The sequence below is a fragment of the Aphis gossypii genome, chromosome 1 (assembly GCF_020184175.1).
Source record: "Aphis gossypii isolate Hap1 chromosome 1, ASM2018417v2, whole genome shotgun sequence".
In the NCBI taxonomy this organism is placed as follows: Eukaryota; Metazoa; Arthropoda; class Insecta; order Hemiptera; family Aphididae; genus Aphis; species Aphis gossypii.
In genome coordinates, this window is record NC_065530.1 from 34,467,457 (window position 1) to 34,491,995 (window position 24,539).

General features: G+C 23.3%; 1 protein-coding gene across 5 annotated transcripts in view; it reads left to right on the forward strand.

The window, feature by feature from the left end:
- Positions 1-24,539, forward strand: part of LOC114125176 (5-hydroxytryptamine receptor 1-like) — a 203,722-nt gene that overhangs the window by 112,715 nt on the left and 66,468 nt on the right. The gene's annotated exons all lie outside the window — the stretch shown is intronic.

The following is a 24,539-nucleotide window of genomic DNA, read 5'->3' on the forward strand; positions in this document are numbered from 1 at the left end:
ATACATTGTTTTCATAGTAAGAATTACGTAGTACTATATGCATTTTATAGAAGTGGAATCATGGACTAAAAAATAAACATTTTAAGAGATAATTCAATTATTTTACTTTAATTCTAAAATCTAAACGAATAAAATATGACTAGGTAAAAAGTATTCATTTTGGTTTGTTCATCTCATATTGGAATTTATTTATGTTTAAATGTTTTGAATTAAATTTATTTAACTGATATTGTCGTGATAAAATTCGTGAATCCATAGAATTTTTTAAATTACGTTATATAGTTTTTTGTTTGCTGCCTGTAACTAAAATATGAGTAATAATTAGAGAATTCTGATTATGATAGAAATTAAGTGGTGATTGAATACGAATGCTTTGTATGGATTTTTTATTCTAAATTATTTATATATAAAAAAAAAAAAAAAAAAATGTTAATTTATTGTTTGTTATTTAAATATTCATAAAACTCAACATCTGTATGTTTGCAAATAATAGAGTCAAAAATAACTTGACCAATATCAACAAAAATATCAGAGATTGTTCTTAAAGATATTAGAAAACTTTAGAATATAGTTTGAATAACATTCTAAAACATACAAAATAGGCGGATGGCCCATCTCGGTCGAATTAGTTCACAAAGTGAGGTACGTCGTTTCCGATTATTGCTCATGAACTGTGGTACACTAAAACCAAATAAATACACTGATAAAACACCGTATTTATAGTTTCGTTATTTTTTCCAATGCGAAACCGAGCTATACAAAAAGTATAGTATAATAGAATGTTGACTTCAACAAATTCGATTTAAACGATATTAAGGTATTTTTGATATTACAAAACTTAATTTATCATTATTATCATTATAGTTAAAGGCCTGAACTTTGTTATAAATCTACGTTAGTAATTTATACAAACTTACCTGATAAACGAAAATTAGTATTATTGTGTTGAAGATAAGGTGCAGTTATAGAAGTTCTATTAGGTAATAATTATTTGAATATGGTTATATATAAAAATCGACAACATTAATAATTATCAAATTATTATATTATTCATAACTCTTTCATTTCAACTTGTACTTCTGAAAATTCAAGTTAACACCTTTTAAATTGAAACATAAAATGCATTTTGTTTTTATATTATATCCAAATAAAAATGTAACAATTACATTATACACTAATTAACTCGTGTGAAGTGGCCTAACATACATTGTATACCTAAAATAATATAACGTTGGTAATTTATTATTTTTCAGAAAAATATTTTTAATACATATTCTGTTATTGAACAGTATTATTTAACGATTTTTTCCTGATTCTGAGAGAAGCGATGAATGTATTGGTTTTACAATGATTTTTTTTTCGTCTGTATACATGATAAGTACCTAGTTGATAAATTGCTTCAATTATTACTTTAAGTCTAGTAGTGGATAGAAAATTAAATTGTATCTCGTTTATACTGTTTTATATTATAACCAGGAAAAAACAATTAAATAATTGAGGAAAAACTAGAATTTTATGCAAATCTAGTAATATTATTAAAAAAAAAATTTGAAACCTTTTTTACCAATACTTAGAAGGTCTTCGCTCAGAATCGTTTTTTATCATATAAAATTGGTTATTTTTGAATTCAAATTTAACAAAATCTATTATAATGATTCATTCGATAATAAATCTATGTACAGCAACGTGGTACCTATTTGTCTAACTTTTTTAAATATATTACGTAACAATCTTACAATATGTCGTTTCCGTAGATTTCAATTAATTTATGATATTGATTATAATTGACAACGATTTGCCTAATATTAATCGTAAATACTATAAACAGTGCATTATACTAAATATTTTGTCAGTATGTATTCTATTAGATTTTTTCCATTTGGATTAAGCCATTTGACGTTCTAATGGATAAAAAAAGACAGGTGTCAAGGGTAACTAAAGCAATGTTTTAATAGGATTATCACTATAGGTCCGTTTTAACAGCACTCATTGGATCTTGACTGTCAGAATAGGTTACGTGCTTTAAACGAATGCTGAAAAATGTCTAAAGTTCAAATGAAATAATGTAATTTTATCGGTTAAATAATTTTCAAGGTACCTATCTATATTTATACTCCAAGTACATTAATTACTATTCATGCACCAATGATATTAAATTTAAGATTGACTCGTTGCATATTTGTTATTTAGAAAATAATTAATTATTCTGTTATTATGCACCATCATGTATTTATACTATTCAGTATATAATGCAAAATATATTTGATGATTTTTACAATTTATATAAATCTATATACTTTTGAATAATTGCATGTACCTACATGATAATTTATAGTTATCCTTGATTTATTAATAATAAGTACTTACTGTAAGCTAGAAATTAAAAATAAAGTATGTATTAAAATATATAAATTACTACAAAATATAGTATTAGATTAAGGTAAATAATTTTTGTATGTCTTAAAATTAACAAGTACTTTTTATAATTTCATCCATAAAAAATAAAAATAAAATTATATGATATAATAGTTATAATATTGCACTGTTTAAAAATAAAATTGAATTACTAAAATTTCCAAAATATTCTATAGAATAACCTATAGATACATTTTATACTAATCTCATGAAAATATATTTTGAAATAACTTTGCTTTAGGAAATTATTATTACATTAAGTTTTGACAATTATTGATAACTTTAAAGCTACGGTAGTGTATAAATCTCTTTATAAAGGATGATGCATCTAACCTACCCTCATTTTTTTTCAACAATGAATTTATTCAAATTATATATTTTTAAAATATTAAGTACATATTAAAACTACCATTAAATAATGTCATATTTCCCCGATTGGTGTACTTGCAAAATACGCCAATATTATTGTACATTCGACCAGTGCACGATTACGGTGTTCACACGACTGGAGTACTTGACAAGTATAATACAAGCATATTGGCCGTTATTTTGTCTAGTTCACATTTATCGACAATCCTCTGGAATGGCACTAGTGACAAATAATTGTATAAGTATGCCGATCTGACTGCATGCAAGTAACCAATAGCATCAAACATTGGCCAAGTACACCAGTCGTGGGAATCTGGCTTAAAAAAAATTGCAAATTAATTTTTTAATAATATTTAATAATAGTAATAATAATAAACTGCTACTGTAGGTTAGTTATACTACTTTGAAAATTCCAGAGATAAATTCACATGAATGTTATTAATTTAAAGATAATATAAAAGAATAAAAAAAATTTTAAAATTCCATAAAGTATAAGCATAATGTATATAATACATTAACATGTAATATAAAAACCGTGAAAAGGAAAAATGTGTTCTACTAAAATTCATATAAAAACGTATTATTTACTCGACCGAATGTTTTATTATCGAAGTATATTACGCATGCCTTTAGAACAGTTTTTATTTACGTTTTATATACCTACTTAGTAACTAATGGTTTTCTCATTTTTGATAATACTTTTGTAGTTAATGGTCCAGGCAAAACGATTATCAAATTTGTGACTTGGATCAATAATACCACACAAATAGAAAATCTGCTAACGTCTAAAATGCCAATTACATTTTATTCCTTTTTCTTTTATATACCTATATATTATTTACTTAGGTATATAACTTAAGTACTTATTTTAAAGTCATAATTGTTTTAAATTATTTTATTTTAAAAAACATTATCTGTAATTGCAATAGATTCCCTATTTTGGTTTATTTTTTTTTTTTAATATAATATTAATAATATGAAATAAAAACAAACTTTATTTTAACAATGCTTAAGTAATAGTTTTTAGAACCATTGATAATATGTATACCGATAATTATAACAACTTTTCTTTAAGCTTCTATTTGGTTGCATGCACATTGTTTTATTGTATTTAGACATGACAATTGACAGTACCTAAATATTCTGATTTCCATAATATAGGAATTTCATTATTTATATAATACATATATAATATTATTATAGAAACATTTTAGGAGTAAGTTAATTAGTTCAACTTATCCGTCTTGTCTTATAAAGTTTAATACAATATTGTAAACACATGTATTATTATATGATATGTTAATGTACGATTACCTACCTATGTTTGTACTAAGTTAATAATAATTGTTGTATTATATAATAATTAATAATGAATATGCCTTAACTGGACATGCATTTACTCAATTTAGGGAATGTATATTTATTACGGTCTGCACTTCTATACAGCACGCATTTACAGATACATTTAGATCTTCATAAGCTATCAACTGTTTTTAATCATATAATAATATGTATATGCAGTAGTTTAATATAAATTAATTGTCATTTTATCGAAAATGTCTTGGTTATATTGTGCAATTTATATTACATTTAATAAAATATTGATTAACTTTTATTACTTTTAGCAAGGCATAGAAAATTATTTACAATGAAAGCAACGATAACTTTATTCCGATATTAGATGGTGAAAATAATATAATAATCCAATAACTTTTGTTCGTTTTATTATTTAACGACATTGATTTAATAAAATATTTAATCGATAACTACTGAATAAAAAGCATAATGAAAACAATGTATATATTATTTTTGCATTTGTGTTCTCTAGAGCACATACTCATGTTTAATATATTATTCTAGTCTTAGAAAAATAGGAACCATCCATAGTCCGCGTGGAATAGCTACAAGAAATCTTAAAGTTTGAAAAATTTAACACTGTGTTTTGTAGTCAAGTTTTTGAAAACTAGATTGATGATCGGTGTTATATATTCTAAATAAAAGAAGAAACGTTTTAAAAAGGGACTAGGGTAATAGAAATCCGTCGGCCATATTTGATTGATCGATTTAAATCGCCTGATAAGATTCCCAAAAGTAAAAAAAAAAAAATAATAATAATTTTTTATTTCAATATTTAAATTTGAATTCAATTTTTAAAATGTAAATAATATTTAAAAAAAATAAATATATAATATATTATAGGTATTATAATTTGAAAAGTATAATTTTTATGATGCATAAACATTTTACAAATATCGACATACACACAGAAATTAATATCAAATATTTATTTATTTTGTTTTTATTAAACAATTTACTAATACAAAGCTATTATTATTACTATTTACTCATTTTAAAACTTCCTATTGCTCTGTATTCAAAGAACTATAAATAATAATTATAATAATTCGTTCACTATGTATATATTATTATGTCTTTGAATAGTAGATTATAGTAGATTATAATACTTCTAAAAGCTGATCGAAAATATCATCGATGAATACAATTTCCTCGGGCTTTTATACATTTTATTGAAGAAAAGCAGGTAACGGTGCAGATATATGATTTTTCTTTTTGATCGTTAGGTTTGCAATATTCTCATTCCTACTATATTATATAAACAATATTAATACAACGTTGTAGTTATCAATATTAATATAACGTTGTGATATCTAATAAGTTATCAGTGATAACATACTACAATAATATAGTCACTAATAAAGAAAACCCGTATTCACCGGACTGTTAATCATTCTACAGACTTTGTGAATAAGTACTAGTAATACAATTTACAAAAAATATATGATCAGCGTATAAGGAACGAGTAAAATTTTTTTGACTTTTGTCTAATTAAGCCCAATTGTTTGATATGATAAATCATGAAATTCAAGCAAGTTATTTTATAGATTAAAAACGAAAAACTCAAACTTTCCAAACTTACAATTGTATTATTTCGTCTTTAATATTAATTGAATCTTAAATTAGGTCAGCACTTAACATAATAAAGATGTTTTCATTTGAATTATCGGATGTCCTATTCATACATATACACTAAAATTTATTTATTTATTGATATGCGTAAAATTCGTTAGTGTTTTATAATTTATGTCTTCATAATTTTTCAAAATTTTACCATACAAAAGTCGCATCATATTTTGTATTCAAAAATTCAATATGTACCTATATTACAGTAACTATCTACTAAATAACAAGGTACTTCTAATCAACAAATAATATACAATATTGTAGTTTTTTACGTGACAAATTTTAGTTTTTATTCCTTAATCATCTTGCAGATCATGACTCAAATATCTTTTAACTGTTGTGTGTTACATCTAGAAATTATCAAATTACTATGTTAGATAAAAGAGGGTTAAAATATAAAAGGAATTTGAAGTAGAATATTTTATTGAAAGTTATTATTTCTCTATATATTATTTTAATTTTAAGTTCAAATAGATTGTTTGTATTAGTATTCGATAAAAGATTTGCTAGAACAATAGTGATTCTATGATAAATACAAATATTTTGTAAATTTTGAATTTTATTTGATACTTAATAAGTATTAGGTACTCTACAATTTATTAAAAACCATTGATCCATATTGCCTCAATTATTATTAATTATGTAAACATGAGTTTAGTATTTAATGTTATTTTATTCTAATGTCTTAATTACAAATGATGCGCGTTTTAGGCGAATCTTCTAGTTATAATGTGATGTGACTAGGTTAAATGATAGTTAATAATTGTATTATACTTATTTAATTTAATGATTAGAACGAAATTATTAACAGTCATTTTTTGGGATAAAATTTGAAAGGTATTGATTTAGTTATTCTAATATATATTTTTTTTTTTTAAAAAAAATACAAAACAGATAATTATATGCGTAGGCAACTATTATATTTGTGTGTGTAATAATGTAATAATATTATTTATTTTAGACTTATACAAATTACAAACAGATAATAGAAATTGCAATAAATTATATATCTTTTGTCTTTACTATAATAAGTATTTCATGTTGTCTATAGTTTTAAAGTTTTCAGCTATGATCAAAATACAAATATTTATTTATACATGAAATGTTTGATAATTTACAATATTTTATTCTAGAAAATCACATTATATCCAATACTATAATTAAAGTCAATAGAAATCTAATCAAAATAAATGATAACTAGAGAATAATTTGACAATTTTATTTATTTTTTTTTATTTCTTTATGAAAATATTTTTTTGTGTTAAATAACAAACAAATTTCTACTATTTTTATTTTTATTTTTTTTTTTTTTAGATTAGATAAGGTTGAAGTAGTTTTATACAGGTAATATAGCTAAATTATTATTTGTATAATTATCATGATAGATAATCATTATAGAAGCACAAAACTGGTCGTGCTTATGAATTGTTAATATATACGTTTGATTTGCGTATGTACATAAACTATACATTGTTATAAGGTAAAATATGTGTGGGAATTGATTTTGTTTAAACAGCGGCTATATTTGCGGAAGTTCTTTATGGAAGTAAAGTAAAATACTAAGTCTGTAATATGAATAGCTACCGTGGCTTGGTACGGTAAACAGTAAATATAGTCTTCAGGTATACTAAGGAGGTATCTAAGGTGGTGGAGTTAGGGTTAAGCTGGAGGATGAAATAATTATGTCGAAGCGGATATTTATTTTGACACTGGATTGTTTGTTGAGAAATTAACACTACCAACGCCAAAGGCAACAATCGTTAAAAAAGGTTAGATAGGCGAGTATAAATACCTTCGCGCCATGCGTGTTTTTTGGCCATTAACAAAAAACAAAACTGATAATAAATTCTCAACAAAATGTGTAGGTACCTCATTGTGGAATTAATGAAAAAAAAAAAAAATATCAACTATTTAGCTTACTTTATCTTTATCAAGTATGAAAAACAAAAATATTGTACACAATATATTATTATATATTATAAAATACATTATATATATTTCATTATAAATTTAATATTATTAATATTTTTAACATTATATAGTATATAATACAATATATTTTCTTGATAGATAGTTATATGATAATATATAAAATAAAATATATTGAGTATAATTTAATAAAATGTATCACAGTACCTATAGTACGTATATGGAGACTAATTATTAATCATTTAATAATTCATAGTGTCGAATGCGAATCGTCCAAAATTTCAAGTAAAATAATTTTTATTGTTATTTTTCAAAAAGGGATAATTTATATTATAATATATTATTTATTAAATGTTTATAAAATATAGTACATAATTATTTTACACAATTAATTATAGATTAATCATTGTAACGTTGAATAAATAGAGAAAGTTTGATATAACTCAACCATGTGTTTGTATGGGTTCTTTTGTTTAAACAACCGTTTGATATATTATAGTACTAATCTAAATCTATTGTTAATGTATCACAAATACTAACTACTTTTAAGATGTAATATTCATGTAAATCAAAAATAATATCGAAATACAATAATTACCTATGATTTAAAACACGTTTTTATTATTGAAATGTTAACTATTTTATTTGCCCCAAACAATATAACAATATGCAATGTATTTTTCACATTTTTTTTTTATTTCAATTTTTTCATATAGGTGCATTTTAAATATAAAATAAAATATATTAACAACTAGTATTTTGTTGTTTATATAATATTATTACTTGAATACAATTAAAAATACATAAATTAGTAATGTTTTAAATTTTAATAATATTTCATTAATTAGCATAATTCAATACATCTATTTTTTTTTTTAATATAAGAAACTATTTAACTAAATCATGCACTTTAAAATGTTTAATACAATGTGCGATTACTTATTAAATATTTATAAGTTTATGCCTGTGAAATTAAATATTTAAATTGTTTAGGTTGTGTTCACTTGATATTTTAATAAAATATTTCAATGACTTATTAATATTTGAATATGATCTCGTATTGTATCTATAAAGGGGTTACGTTAATAATGATTATATTAGACATTGTTGTTTTATGTTATTAATGATTTATAGGATTCATTTCCGTTATAAGTATTTATTACTCATTTTTTTATACATTTATTGTGGATTTGATATTTTGTATTTCCGAAACGATTAAAATTAAGTATACGTACACTTTTAACATTTGTTTGGAAATAATTTTAGGAAAGCATTATTTCAATAGTAGATTTATAGTTGAATATTTATTTTTTCATAGATCAAATCTTAAGAATGATTAAAAATAAAATTCAGTAGGAATTTAGATATAGTTCTATTCATTCATTCCTAGTCGAATACTTGAATATGAGTATGATTTAAAGCTTTTAAGTTGTTTTGATGATGATTATACAGTAAGGATTCTTATGAAAAATTATTATTCATTAAAAATGTTTTATATTTCTCATCATAGTTCTAATGGAAATAATGTATTTAATCTGAAATATTTACTAAATTCGTTGTAATTTATTTCTTGAATAATAATAATTTACACATTTTATTTAATATTCTAAAGAAAAGATTCAGATAATTCAAATTATATTTTTGAGGTTATTAAGTATGGGTAAACTAGAAAACCTAAATTTAAAAAAACATTTGTTTAAACATTTTTTAAATGATATCTAAAATAAATTCGTATTGTTTTTAAATCACAACATATATTTTTAATTTTATATTCAGAAATAAAATATTTTTGGTTTAGGTTCCATTACCAGATAGTTTCCCTCCTTATATCATTCATGTAAATGCTTGTATATATTATTAAGTCATTATATTTAAATTTCATTTGAAAAGATTAGTTAATTAGTTTTACCTATATTATTTAAAGTTAGATAAGCATGATTGACCTAAATTTTACTCATGTTCACTTTGTTCATATAAACTTTAAATACTTGTAACTTATTAGTTATAATACCTTGTTAGAAAATCAATATTTATGTATCAAAATACTTTGAAAACATTTTTTAACATAAAATTAAAAATAAATGTGGTTTAAGTAAAATAACTTGAACAATTATAAAAGAAAAAACTATTGTGACTTCTAAAAAATTTGTTTTTTTAACAATTTAAAAAAAAACATTTTATCTTACATTACAGTTATTATTCTGTATAATAATTGCCATAAAAGATCTTACCTTTTTAAAAATCTAAATTAGTTATAAGTCATAGATATTATAAAAATTATTTAAGTAATTTACGTTGACAAGCTGTTGAAACATAAAAATGTGACAAATTTACATTACTGTATGTCACAATTAAACTTAATCTCAGAAATTGTTTATTTTTAATTTCATGCATAATTTGATTTATGAAATTATACAATCAATATGTATTATAATCATTCTATTTTATGAATATAATCATTTCAAAATAATAGTTTTCATTTTTCTTCACTGACGTTTTGTGTTATATTATCTGAAATTTACTGATTCTACAGAATTATGATGTTAATTTTTATTACATCATAACTTAACAATTCAAAATGTAATATTTAACTTCTGTTGAATTGTAAAGTATAAAAAATAATTATACTACAAAAAATATATATATTTGAACACTGTTTTTATCCTTTCACTAACAACTTATGCGAATAATACATGCTAAACAGCTAAGCGATTTTCCCAAAACTAATAATTTTAAAATATTTATTAGGTACATACATTTTAATATGATTACATAACAGACTGAACCTGTTATACAAATATATAAATTATATTATTAAAGTATCTATATTAGTTATTATAAGTAAGTTATTAGTAAGGTTTAACAAAATAATTATGAGTTAATATATTATCAAATAATATTATGAAAGGAAAATTTAAAATTTAATTTATTTTTGTTTTTATTCAGAGAAATCTTAAAATAGTTTAAACTATAATAATTTTAACTTTTTGGTACATATTAATAATCACTTCAAATGTTATCATGTTATATTTTCAAAAGTAATCAAGTAAAATACTTAAAAGTTTGAACTATTAATTGCCATCAAGTTAAATCATATTATTATATTAGGGACATAAGTACTGTGTACAGTTATTATTTTTATTATTCCGAAGAATTCTGATATTTAAACAAAAACGACGAAAACGTTGTGTATATTTCATATTTTCTCCGTTACAAGAAAATCAACGAACCATAATAATATATATATTTTGGCGGGTCCTCGTAGAAAATAATGACGAGTTTATGTTCGCAATAGGATTTCTGGTATTCAAAATTCGAAGTCATAACTAAAATATTCAAACAATTGTATTTATTAAGTTAGGTTCAGATGTAATTTCTATATTGCGAATAAAATGCATACAAGTAAAATTGAATAAAACGATTAAAAAAATGTATCAACTGTGTTGCTATGGTAACTTAATTATATTATGCATCCGTTGTTAGGGAAAATCTATTTACTGTAACGTGAAATCAGTCAGAAAAAAAGTTATACCTAGTCACAAAACATATATAGGTATGTTAAATGTTATTTCTAGGAAAAACGTGATGAAATATATTTAGACTTAAGATATTATGTAAAACGATTCCTTATAATTGAAATGATTTAACTCATGTCATATTCTGTGCCTTTTTTTTTCAATTTAACATCTAAAAATATTTAGTTCAGGTATATGGTAAGTATAGAATAATCCAAACTTTTTTTAAAATGTATAAAGAGAAATTCAGTTATAAATATGTATATTTTTAAAATATTTACATCATCAAAATATTTTTAAATGTTGTGGTTTCTAGTACATAAATTGAGATTTTAACACTATTTTGTTTTGCTTATCATCCTAACCTTTTAACATTTATATGTGTTTTAAATTTTACTTATCACCCTATGTCGTTGGTTGTGTTTATTATAAATTTTCACTTGCTTCTGACATTTTCGGTTAACTATTTACTCGGTCTATTTTCGTATCGTTTTGAGATAACATTAATTTAATTTTGTCAAAACAATGAACATTTAATACATTGTTCAGAGAGTTGGCTAAAGATCAACAAACAAAGAAAACAAAAATACGTAAAAATAGTATTTTTAAAATACAAGTCGTAAAGTAAACCTATTTTTAAGATATCTTAATACCATTCTAAAGTCTGAACTGATACATGTTATTAGAGCGTTTTATAGGTTTGTATTGTCAACAAAAGCTGTCATCACTAATTCACTATTGGATTGCTCGGCGTCTATCAGAAACGATTTTCTTCACTCAGACCTAACCGTAACGTGATAACGTAAACAATCGAAATAAAAATAAAACGAACATTAGAGAAAAAACGACATAATAAATTGTCCAAGTAGGTCATGCAAAATGTGCTACGCTACTTTTAATACCAATATGGAAGTTTACATTTTTATACGGAACCCGCTGAAATCGATCAAAATAAATAAATAAATAATAACAATAAGAATAAATAAATAAAAAAAAACATTTATTTAAATCATTATTATTATTATCTATATCTTTGGAATATAATAAGTTTGAATTTTACTGACACATAAACTGGCTGAACGTTGAACCAATATATTATTATGGACGTGTTCAAGCCCTTAAAATAAAAGTAATTGCGTTATACTCTTTAACTCTTAAGTCTATGACTTCAAATAATGAATAATTCTGAATTATGAACTACAAAATTTACTAGTACACGTAATTTTCATGTAATATTTTCGGTAAACATAACAACATTAATGCTAATATAATAAAAGTAATAAATAAAATAGCCTTTAAAAAAAATACATATATTTTTTTAGAGTAAGAATTATAGATCACAATCACATTTTAAGAAAGTATTTTTCTTAGAATATTATCATATCAGCAAAATTGAAGATGCACATATTGCATTTTTTTCTTTCAAATTTTTGTTAAAACTAAGAACAATGTGTAATGGATGAATTTATTACTAAATAAAAAATATAATTTATATATACATTATAATAAATGAATTTATGTCTATACTTTTATCGCCGTTTCATCGGAATTCAATTTAAAACAAAACATTATTTAAGAACATAACTGTATGGTTTATAAAAAATTTGATTTTAATGGCTTTGTGCATTGTCTTTTACTTTTTTTTGTTTTTGCTTTATGTTTGAAAGCTCGGGTACGATGCTATCCATCGGTTGATTAAATCCCAAAGTTCGAAACCATCAACCGTTGTAATAATGAAGAAACGAGGATTTAGTATTTTGCATATTAAAAGTTTAATAAACGTCACGAACAACAATATAATATGTGATTCCCCTATTTTCCAAATTCAGAAGCATTAGATTTAGTAAATAGAAAATAAAATAATTTAAAGATTTTACACTTTTTTCGTATCTATACAGACTCAACAGAACTGTAAGGTTTAGTAATATAACTTTATTCACGTCATTCGATCACATTAGCATTAAAAACCGTCACGAAGAATTGGCGTTCTTCCTAAAGCTACAATTGATAGTTTGGCATTGTAGCCAGACACTTGGACTGCGCTTTTTGTAGAGATTTACAAATTCTGGTTAAATCTAATTACATACAAAATGATGTAACATTGATTTTTTTCGTGGTTGTCTTACAGAACACTCCTGCTCCTGTTGTTAAACAATTTTGTTTCAAATTATTGAAATTAAATAGGGATCATTATTAGAATATTTTAATTAAAAGTATTTAAACTTTGGCTAAATAAATTTAAAACAAATGACCAAATGTAAAATTACGATTTTTCCTCAAACAATTTTTGTTATTTTGATATATTTTATTTTATTAATAGATATTATAATTTTTTTGTTTTTGTCTTTTTAATAAATAAGATAATAATATGATTCCTCACCATTTGTAGATATAATAATAAAAATATAATATATTATATGAAAGAATTTTCAATAAACATTTGAAGTTTGAGTTTTGACAAAATTGAATACTTAAACAATGTATAATGATTTTTCTTTCAATAGTTTAATTTTTTTAATTCGAAAAACATTCATGTTTTTTTAATTTTAACAAAAGACGCTTGAAACTTCCATTATTTATCACGTTTATTATTGTTTTCTATGAATAATTAATTTTTTTTTCATATTTAGACTTGTTTTAATATATTAATTATACCGTTGAACTATTATTCACACTGTTTTACCGTATGGTGGAAGACATACAAGTAAATGATATTATTAATAATACATGATTTAATATTTATTTTCATTTTGATAAAAAAATATATTTTGTATACAACGTGTTTGTGAAAATTAGCTTAACTTACGTCTCACTATAAAAGTTATATAAATATATTATTAGATATTCTCCGAAATAAATTCTGAAACACCATCAATTCTCAGAAATGCTTTTTGTACTCAATAATTTATCATTGAATTAAACTCATAGGTACACTTCCATTTGGTTAAATTTACTTAGTCAATGTTTAGGTATATAAAATGTTGTAAGTCATACATGTTTATGAAAGTATGACTATAATATAAGTAATATATAGTCTATGTATAAATACCAGCATAATTCAAGTTTAATATCATTGCAAAATGTAATGTTGAATAAAATCAAGTACAGAATACCTATATTAGATTATTATGATAACTCATAACTTGGCAGGTATGCACATACCTTTTATGTAGTTACATATTTTATGCCATTCAAGAATGTTTGGATTTTTATATATATATAAAAAAAAACCGTTATAATAACTTCAAAATATAATATACCATTCTTATTATAACATTTTATTAATAAGTGTTGTAAACTGAAATCTATAGAATTATTTGTCAATTATTTAAATAATAATTTATTTTTGATTTCACACACGTGATTGTTTAAATTTTAGGCTATTAAAAATACTATGCAAAAGATATATGTTTTATTTGTAAAAATTAAACTATATAAATCGTTTGTTATTTATTTTATCTACTCTATATCATTAATTTCAAAATGTTAATCCACAGCTAATACGAAAACAAAGATTTTAGTTTTTTAAATCATCGATACCAATAAAATAATCATAAATATAATTATTCCCAAATTAAGTCTATCTAGGTATTATACATAAGTACGCTTATACATCTGAGGAAATGTTGAGCAATATACGGACACTATGGATACGTTTTATTTCAACGCTTGTTCGGAGTATTATCTTTTACTCACTCTAGCCCACAAACCAATTATATCTATCGAATTTCATCGCACGCTTAAGTGTTTGTAGTTTTACACATAGTTTGTTGTCAACAATTAAGTTCAGAAACCGATTGCGGTAGGTACCTACACTGTATTCAATTATACTTATCCTCACTACATCATCTTCTGCCGTTTTATTAAAATGGTAAGGCGTAAGGGCACCATTCAAAAGCAAACGCGTGGCTATTGAGTTGCATTGTACAGTTTATGCACGAAATTTAATTAGTTTCATTTAGAGGATATATAACTGGAAATTGAATTATCCGTTTGTCTATAGAGCCAACGTTATTGATAGGTATTTATAGGGAATTCCTATTAATTGTCGAACTCGAGGTGGACTGTATAATGAAGTAAGAATTGTATTCAGAAAACGTGAAATCACTCAAAAGATTTGCGTTTTAATTTATAGTCTTGATAATATGTACAAATATTATTATTGATCATATCATCAGATTTTTTTTTTTTTTTTATGACAAATTCACGTTTTAAAACTGTAGAATCAAACTAATAAATATATAAATACATATTTACTAATTTAATAGCACATAGTGGAACAGATTTTGATACATTAATTACATCGATTTTTTTTTGATACCATCAAATTCATTTATATTTTTATATCAAATTATATATCAAAATTTCAAAACGCTATGTACTCAGATTATATAATGCTAATCAACCTTATATGTTATAATTCAATATACGTCTATCGAACACGTTGATATTGGTATATAATACTATTTCATCAATTGGTTTTAATTTAAAGAATTTCAATCAAGTTATATAATGAATAAGACTGTTGAGTATACAGATATGAGCCAAACGAAAAAAATTTAAGGAATAAAAGTGATCAAACGCTCGTAAAAACGTAAACAAACTTTAATTTAAATAGATATTCTTCTTTCATAACTCATAACTCATTGATCTACCTTTACTACACTTCATTGCCGTTTTAATTTGCTCATATATAAGTATACAAGATATGAATAGTGTGATTTATATGTGTTGTGATTGAGTTAAATGTATGAAAAAGTAAATACTTAAAATTATAAACTAATCAAAAAATATTCAAATTATTAACACTATTTTTTTTAGGATTTGAGAACACTATTTCAATAACAAATTTAATCATTTCCGTATTTTTAGAATTTAAATACATATTAATATATTGGCTTCAATTACTGTATTAAAATATTCATTATCAATTTTATGAATTTAGTTATTATAAATACCTACTCATAATAACTTTCTAAATATTTAATAATTATTATTTGTCAATATTAAAATTATAAAAATATCAACAAAATCGATGAAATAAACTAAAACCGTAAAAAAAATGTAGTATAGTAAAGTGTAAAAGAATGTTGTCATCGGATAAATATTACAAAAAGAAGAAATAGGGAATAAATACAACTTACATACCTTTTGGTTTTTGGAATATAATAAGAACATCGGTATGAGCGAATATTGGTTTACTCCATTAAGTGTTTACAAAGAACCAAAATCTATATAGATGTTTTTATCTTTTTTTCAGAAATGGTGAAAAACGTTTAAAGGTTTATCGTTTTTTTTTTTTTTTATGTCCGTAAAGTATACTTTTATTGAGCGTCACTCAGGCAATATTTCAATCTAAATATTTTATTCCTCAAACATAAACGGCTTTTATCTTCTTAAAATGGTTTTCTATGGTTTAGTACATTAATTTAATTTATTCATAAAAATTCATAATAACAATTATTATTGCAATTCTTTATTTATCTACATACTTTATTGATATCTTCGGAATGTCCATTCGTCTTCATAACTAATTAGACTGAGGACATTTTCGTTCAATTTTATCATCGGCTGCTAACTCATAAAAGTTCTATAATTTTTACATCTCTATATTTGTAGAGAAATCGTTATTAATAAAAATATTATAAATATTAAAAATAATATTTTTTAACGCTTTAGTTTATTTTAAGAAACGTTACAGAATTAATAATTATAGTTTCATTATAAATATTATAATATTAAGATTAAAGTTTTTATCATTAATAACTTATACATAAACAATTTGAAAAATTCAAAACTTGTTTTTTTTAATAAATTATTGAATACGATAAAAGCGTATTTAATAATAATAAAAAAAAATTACTAAGTGTTTAATGATACTTTAATTATTTCTTTACATGAATAAATAATTATTCATGGTAAAAAGAAAATGTTCGTTTCTTTGTTTTACGTTGGTATTATATTTCAGAACTTATTATAATAAAATAAGTATTATCAACAAATAATAAGTTAATAATCTACGAGTGTAATATACATCATGTACAGAATGTACACGTTGAAATTTTAACTATTAAAAATAATATGTTTGCTAAACTCACATTTAAATTAAACTTTAGAGTATATTTTTGTTAATTCGATCTATGTAGGTACGTTTTTACTTATTCGTCTCTAGGTCGGGATTTTTACCAACATAAAAACTATAGTTGTGGATAATGACTTTTCTACCGAACAGCCGCCAGCATTCGGTGGGTTAAATGTTTTTCGGTTTATATTTGCCAAATGATATTAGTCATTTTGTTCTGAAGCGCCGGCAGCGTTGAAAAGTGAAGCGTATGATGCGACGGAATTCCTTTATTCTTACCGGAAACTTTTCGTTTCCCTACTTCATTCGTCACTCTTTTTTCAGCCCTCTATTTTTTTCTTATGATTTATTTTTGCAACGCTTAACCTCCTTTTCATCAGACATAACAAGAAATAAATGGATAACAATTTTCCATTATCTTACCTGACTTACTATTTGAATGTAGTTCATGCTGACTTCTGATAGCCGAGTTTCCCACATTTTTAAAAACAATGTTGCTGCAATTTTGGATTTAAATTAAAGTTAATACCTATCAGAATAGTGTGCACATAATACCGACAAATTATTAAACTATTCAATATACGTATATTTATTACACTATACGCAGTATGTCTATTTCGTTTTTTGTAATAATATTATATTTAGTTATTTGTAACTGGTATAATTTTATTCATTTAATTAGTACAAATATATAATAGAGTTTTCAAAAATGTTATACTGGAAATTGTAATAAAAATTAAAAACTCTGAAAGACTAAAAATATAATAGGAAATACAATTTTTTTTATGATTTGTTAGAATGATTTGATACTTCCAGTGTACTTAAATTATTATACTGAAATTATTTTTGATTTTTGACTTTTCTAAATGTAAGAACATGTGATTTACTTATATTTCACAATTTTCATACTTATACACCATAATTATTTATAAATTGTTAACTTCAATTAATAATATTTATGAAATTAATGTTATTCTGTTAATATCATTTCTAGTTGTATGTTGTTGGTTCCAGTTTTCAACACTGATTTCAAATACATATCTAAAAAGATTCAGCTATATTTTGAATTGTTTTATTTCATAGTAAATATTGGTTAGATTTGTCTGTTTTTTAGAAGACATTTTGTATAAAAATTAATCATATAATTATATTTACAGAATAAGTGTTCAAATAGTTCAACAACTAAATTTTATTAAAATAAATCGATATTTTGAATCAATTTTTCTTTTTAGTCAATTTCCTGCAATAGCGTATTTTTGTTTTACATGATTTTGACACTAGAGTGATACTGACCTTCCTATCATTCCATCCTAAGGTGCTATCGTTTATTGAACATTATTATTACATTACTTAACTGTGCAATTTATACACGTCAAACTAAAACGTATTAGAAAACAAAAATGTCAGAGCATCTAACCCTTAAGTTTGTAAGTAAACTAAAATCTAACTTAACTAGGTTTCTATTCTAAACAACTTGTCTTTTTTTTTTCTTTTTTTCTTATTATTATTTTTTTTTTTTAATAAGTACCTACACTATTTTTAATTTTGTAACTGTACATTTAAATAGATAAAATATATGAATTTTTGTATGAATAGTAAATTAAGTGGCAATCGTTGTATTGTGAATGTATCCGCCCATGATATATATGCGACACGTGTGATAAAGACTTGGGATATTATCCATATTTTAAAATTATCCATCTTCTTTTTTGGAAGCACTAAAACTCATATAGGACCAGATGCCACCAACTTGATGTAGTTTGATGACCTTCGTGTTTTATATTACGTAACCAGTTTTTGATGTATCTTGTCTAAGTTAAGTAGTGTTAATATGTTTAACTAATCGTTAAAACAATCATATCATATCTAGATAATAATTTTCATTTTTAGCTTTGGCAAACTCAGGTTAACTTATTCATGAAATATTTTAAATTAAATAAATAGTGTTTAAATAGTGGTAAAGACTGTTATAAAAATATATTATGAACAAGACTTAGAATAATTATACACAGATATAATATTTATCTATAATCAATTGGTATGCTTAGTTATATAACATAAACAAAAGTATCCTGTAAATGTTTGATGCCACAGAAATATTTTATGATATATTATTATTTCTTTTAGTATTATAAAATTGTCTCGCTATTTTGAAAAAATATGAACGTAACAGGTTTAATATTTAAATGGAAATGTGTTGATAAACAAAACAAAAATATTTGGAGATTTATTTCTGTTATTTTTGTTACGATAACTTTGTGTATGGAAAACAAAATAAACTATACGTTTTTTCTTTTATCAGAGAACCTAACATTATTCTATTTTTTCTCCGAATCCTTGAATTTTGTATTATAAAAAAAAATTATATATAATACGAATCCAACTATAAATTCAGAAAAAAAACTGTCGAAGTCATCATTATATATTATTGCGTTGCATTTTTATTTTTGTAATATGTGCATAGAAATTTTAACAAAGAACGATTTTCAGATTTTGTGCGATTAATATATTATTTATATACAGGATGTCCAATAAGTTTGAAAACGGTCATTAGACTAATTAGACGGATAAACGACAAAGCGATATAATTATAAATGAGATTATTAAATATTTTACACTATAAAATATGTACATCAATGTTGTCTGTTATTGCTCCATGGCGGTAATAAAATATGCATTTAGTAATTAAAATTTTCCAGTCTTTACTTGGTATATAATAATAATAATATATCAATTACTTATTGGTTTAAAAATTATTTGTATTTTTATAGCAGTCTTAAAAAATATTTTAACCTTCAACTTTGATTTTGATTACTAGTACTATACCTGTAACTATTTTGTACTTTGAGAGGGAGTAAATGTAAACATTTTTAAGTTTTTTCAAAAGTAGGTATTGTAGAAAACTTAAAATTTCATTCATCACCATTTTTCAACGAAATCAATGTATATAATATATTATATTACTGCAAGTAATTTGAAAATCAATAACCCTAGTTACAACTTTTTACGTATATTTTCACTAAATATTTCTAATAAAATTTTTGAGACATGAGAAAACTTTCAAATATTTTGCCTCTTTTTATGCTATTTCTAGAAATTTAACTTTTATATAAGTTTTTTTTTTATAATCATCATTATTGTTTTTTAAGTAAAACAACTTGTAAAAACGTAATAAAGGTTTTTAATACGGTTCCAAAAAATAATAATAATAATAATAATAATATCGGAAATATATAATATTTGATGGCCAATTTATTTAAATTTTAAAGTATCAATCATGGAAAATGTACTTATTATTTGTTTATGTTAAAATTATTTATTTAATTAATTTAATAACATAAAGCTTGAAAACATAACACAATATCCTTCCTATTTTTTTTTCACTGCAAATTAAAATAAAAAAGTTAAGTTTAACATAAAACTACATAGGCACATTGATTTATGAGTATTTTAAATTAAAATGTTAACAACATTCAATTTTCAAACATAAAGTAATGATTTTAATTTATCTATAAATTTAGTTTAACAATTTTTTTAAGCCTTTCGTGTTTACTTATGTAATATAATATATACAATAAAAATATCTTTAAAATATAGCTGAGCACAGAATCGCTTTTCGTCGTATTCAATAATTTAGCATTTTTTACATCATCTAAAATTGTCTACTGAATGATGAGATACACTCATACAGTCATACTATACAGCAGAACAACTTCTCTGATTTTTTTTCCAGGGTTAATTAACGTTACCCGTCAAATCGTATATTATACGCAAACCAGTAGTTGAGTAAAAATAAAAATACAATGAACGCGTCAGAGGCGACGGGGGCGCGAGAAAAGCTATATCGTTTGGATAAAAACGACCCTTGTAAAAATCAACTCGATTGGCATTGACTGTTATTTGGCTCAACAATTGGCGAACAACTACCGCACACCGTCGGGAAAATGGCATGGTGCAGGTACGATAACGATGCACTGCCGAATGAAATGCGCGAGTACGTACCTACCTATATTTTACGTAGTTTCCGGCCGAAGTCATCGATGGTAATAAATCATCGAAGTATATATGTGCATAAAAATAGTTGTGTCGGGTAAAATGTCCGCGGTAGATGATTAATTCAACCAATGGTGAGTGTCCGAGGGTGTGCTACACAAATGTTGTTCAGGTAATGATGACGAGGCGTGGATTTATTGGTTTTGGACGAAAAAAAAATAGTACACGTTTTATATGGAATCTTGATCAGTATATCGTTGATAAATATAATATTAGGTTAATTGTTATTTTTGGAGATGCATTAGCATCAAAAAGACGCGTTAAATTTTGAAAACCAGCACGGCTCATGACGAAAACTACAACGGTTATGATTTCACTTGAGTGCGACAAGAACTTGGTTTTGGTCGACGGTTTTCAGTTAGGTACAGATGCTGTAGCTCTTGCGATACGAGACAAGGTATAAATTACAATCGATTAATTGGATCAAACAATCTTTTTTTATGTATGTGTGTGTTAAACTTAACAGCATTTAAAAAATGGTAATTATTGAAATGTATAAAAAAACTTGAAAATCATTTTTTTTAAACAATTAGTTTTGTATGTCATATCTGAAGTTCTGTGGTAGAATAAACTTTTTGTTTTCAATTGGTAATCAGTTAAGTAATTTCTAGAAATCTTAAACGGGTGATATGTTTATAAATTTTAATGTATAGGTATGATGCCTAACTTAAATTTAAAAAAGTTATTTCTGAGAAATTAAAATGACATAAAAAATAAAACATACGAACATGTTATATATTTAGTATATACATAAATAATACATTTAAAAAACATATTCATAATATCATGAAATACTAAATTTTAATAATCACGATACCCCAAATCAAATATCACATTATCATGAATAGTTATAATTATACATACATTTTAATAATATGTATTTAGTTTTATTTATATACGTCAAATGCAATTTGAAATAAGTCATATTTTCTACATACATATAGTGTTTTGTAATAATATGCAATTAATATTTATTTAAACATGACTTTAATTTATTATTTTATCGATTTTTGGAAAAATCAGTGCAAAACCGTTTTATTTTGTTTTGATTGCCATAGACGATATTTCAACGATATATTATGTTTATTATTTACGATTACACTATGAAAACCATAAGCAACTTATTTAAAGATAAATTTAAATATTTGTTGAGAAGTAAATTCATTTTATAGTTATAAATGTATGAAATCTGTATTTATTATTATTGAGGAAAATATCATAAAAAATTAATCGAAATTAATTAAATTTGTTATTAGTTTTTACGTTTAAAACCATTCAGAATTGCTTTCGAAATTAAAATTACAATACCATTGCATTATTTAGGATAAAACAAACGGACAACTATTATCTATATCGATTAAATATTATTACAAATATACTTAAATAATTATAATTGATTTGATACAAATGGTTGGAGAAATTTTTTTTTAGATAAAAAAAATATATAATTATTATTCATATATTTTAAGACGACATTTAAAAAAAAATACCTACAATAGTTGTTATGTCTCAGCCGTCAGGTATAATATTATAATTTTGTATTCATCTAACCTATTTACATCCAATATGATAAACAGTTAAAAAACTTACATTTATCAACTAGTATTGTATATTTAGGGTGTTCTGGTGACAATTACAATTTTTTAAAATTTTTTGTTGATCTACTTCCCAGAAGAAGAAAAAAAGTTGCTTATACCCAACGTTATCCGTTAACAGTGGATACAATTGTAAATAGATAACACATTTCTAAACTTGATATATTTTTATAGTTCTTATTCATAACTTAGTTATGTGTAATTTTATGATATATAATCTATGATTATATTATAATATCTTTGCACTTTTGATACATATATAACTTATATTTGCGTTTCTATTATATTTTAGTTTTTTTTTAAATACTTCCAAAATATACACAGTGATCATCTCCGTCATCATTTATGTCTAAGTCATTGTATTTTAAAAATTATTAACCTATCAAATATTATTCAGATGATTAAAGTCAGGAGAGTTTCAATTATGCGACCGTGTATTATAACTATTTATATACGTGTATCATCAAGATTCAAATCTATCAGTGACTACTTTCAAGCTATATTTTACCGTTTGTAGAATATCTCATTAATAAGTTATAAAAATTAATGTCAAAAACTGAAATATCAACAATTGTTTTGTATTAATTGTTTTTTATAATTAATAATTCTTCTAACAAAATGTACTTAATTTAGCGTACGAGATAAATGAAAATTAAAATTGAAGTCAAGTTATCTAGTTTATGTTTATTATTAAATTATTTTCCATTATTGAAATAATAATTTATATATTATTACAATATAATTTCAATTACAATAACATATTATATTTTATAAAAATAATTGTAATTCGTTAAAATAGTAACATATTATTATATAAAAAGTAACACGGCGCTCTGAATAGGCAATATAGGTACTTCAGTGAACACGGTAACAACTAAATGTCTATTTGTGTAGAATCTTAATAATAATTTAAGGTAAATATTATTTTGATTATAACTTTTGCTGTAAAAATATTTATTTATTGCTAGAAGCTAAAAACTTTTTAAATTAGTAGAAACAAATAAACAAATACATGCTTGGTAGGAAAGTTTTAGGTTATCAAGAGCAAGACATTTTTTACTTTTCTACTTTCACTGATAATGTAGAGTAGGTAATTATATTTATAGCATTAAACATTTTTAAGATTAATAATTCATAGGTACATATTATTTTGTAAGCGAAAAGATGTATTAAGTTTATTTTCAGATCTATGTTGAAAATTTATCGATAAAAATTATTGGTTAAATGGTATGTTTTGTAATTGTGATTTTATTTTATCAATGTTTTTCACAAAGTATAAATGTTAAATTATTGTTAATAAATGTTTAACTATACGCCTTTTGAATATATTCATCAATTCATGTCCATAATTAATTTTTTTATTTTATTTTATTTTTCTTATCTATCCCTAAATTAGTTCACAGAAAACCATTAAAAATGTGTAAATACAGTATACACTATATTATAGTGTACTAGTGAAAGTTATTACTCAACAAAAAACATTTAAAGAAGAGTTTACTTGATTTTAACAACAGAAGAAAATATATACATCAGTAAAATTTTCTTATCTTCCGTCTTCAATTTAATATTGATAATAATGCGTATCTTATGATGTTAAAA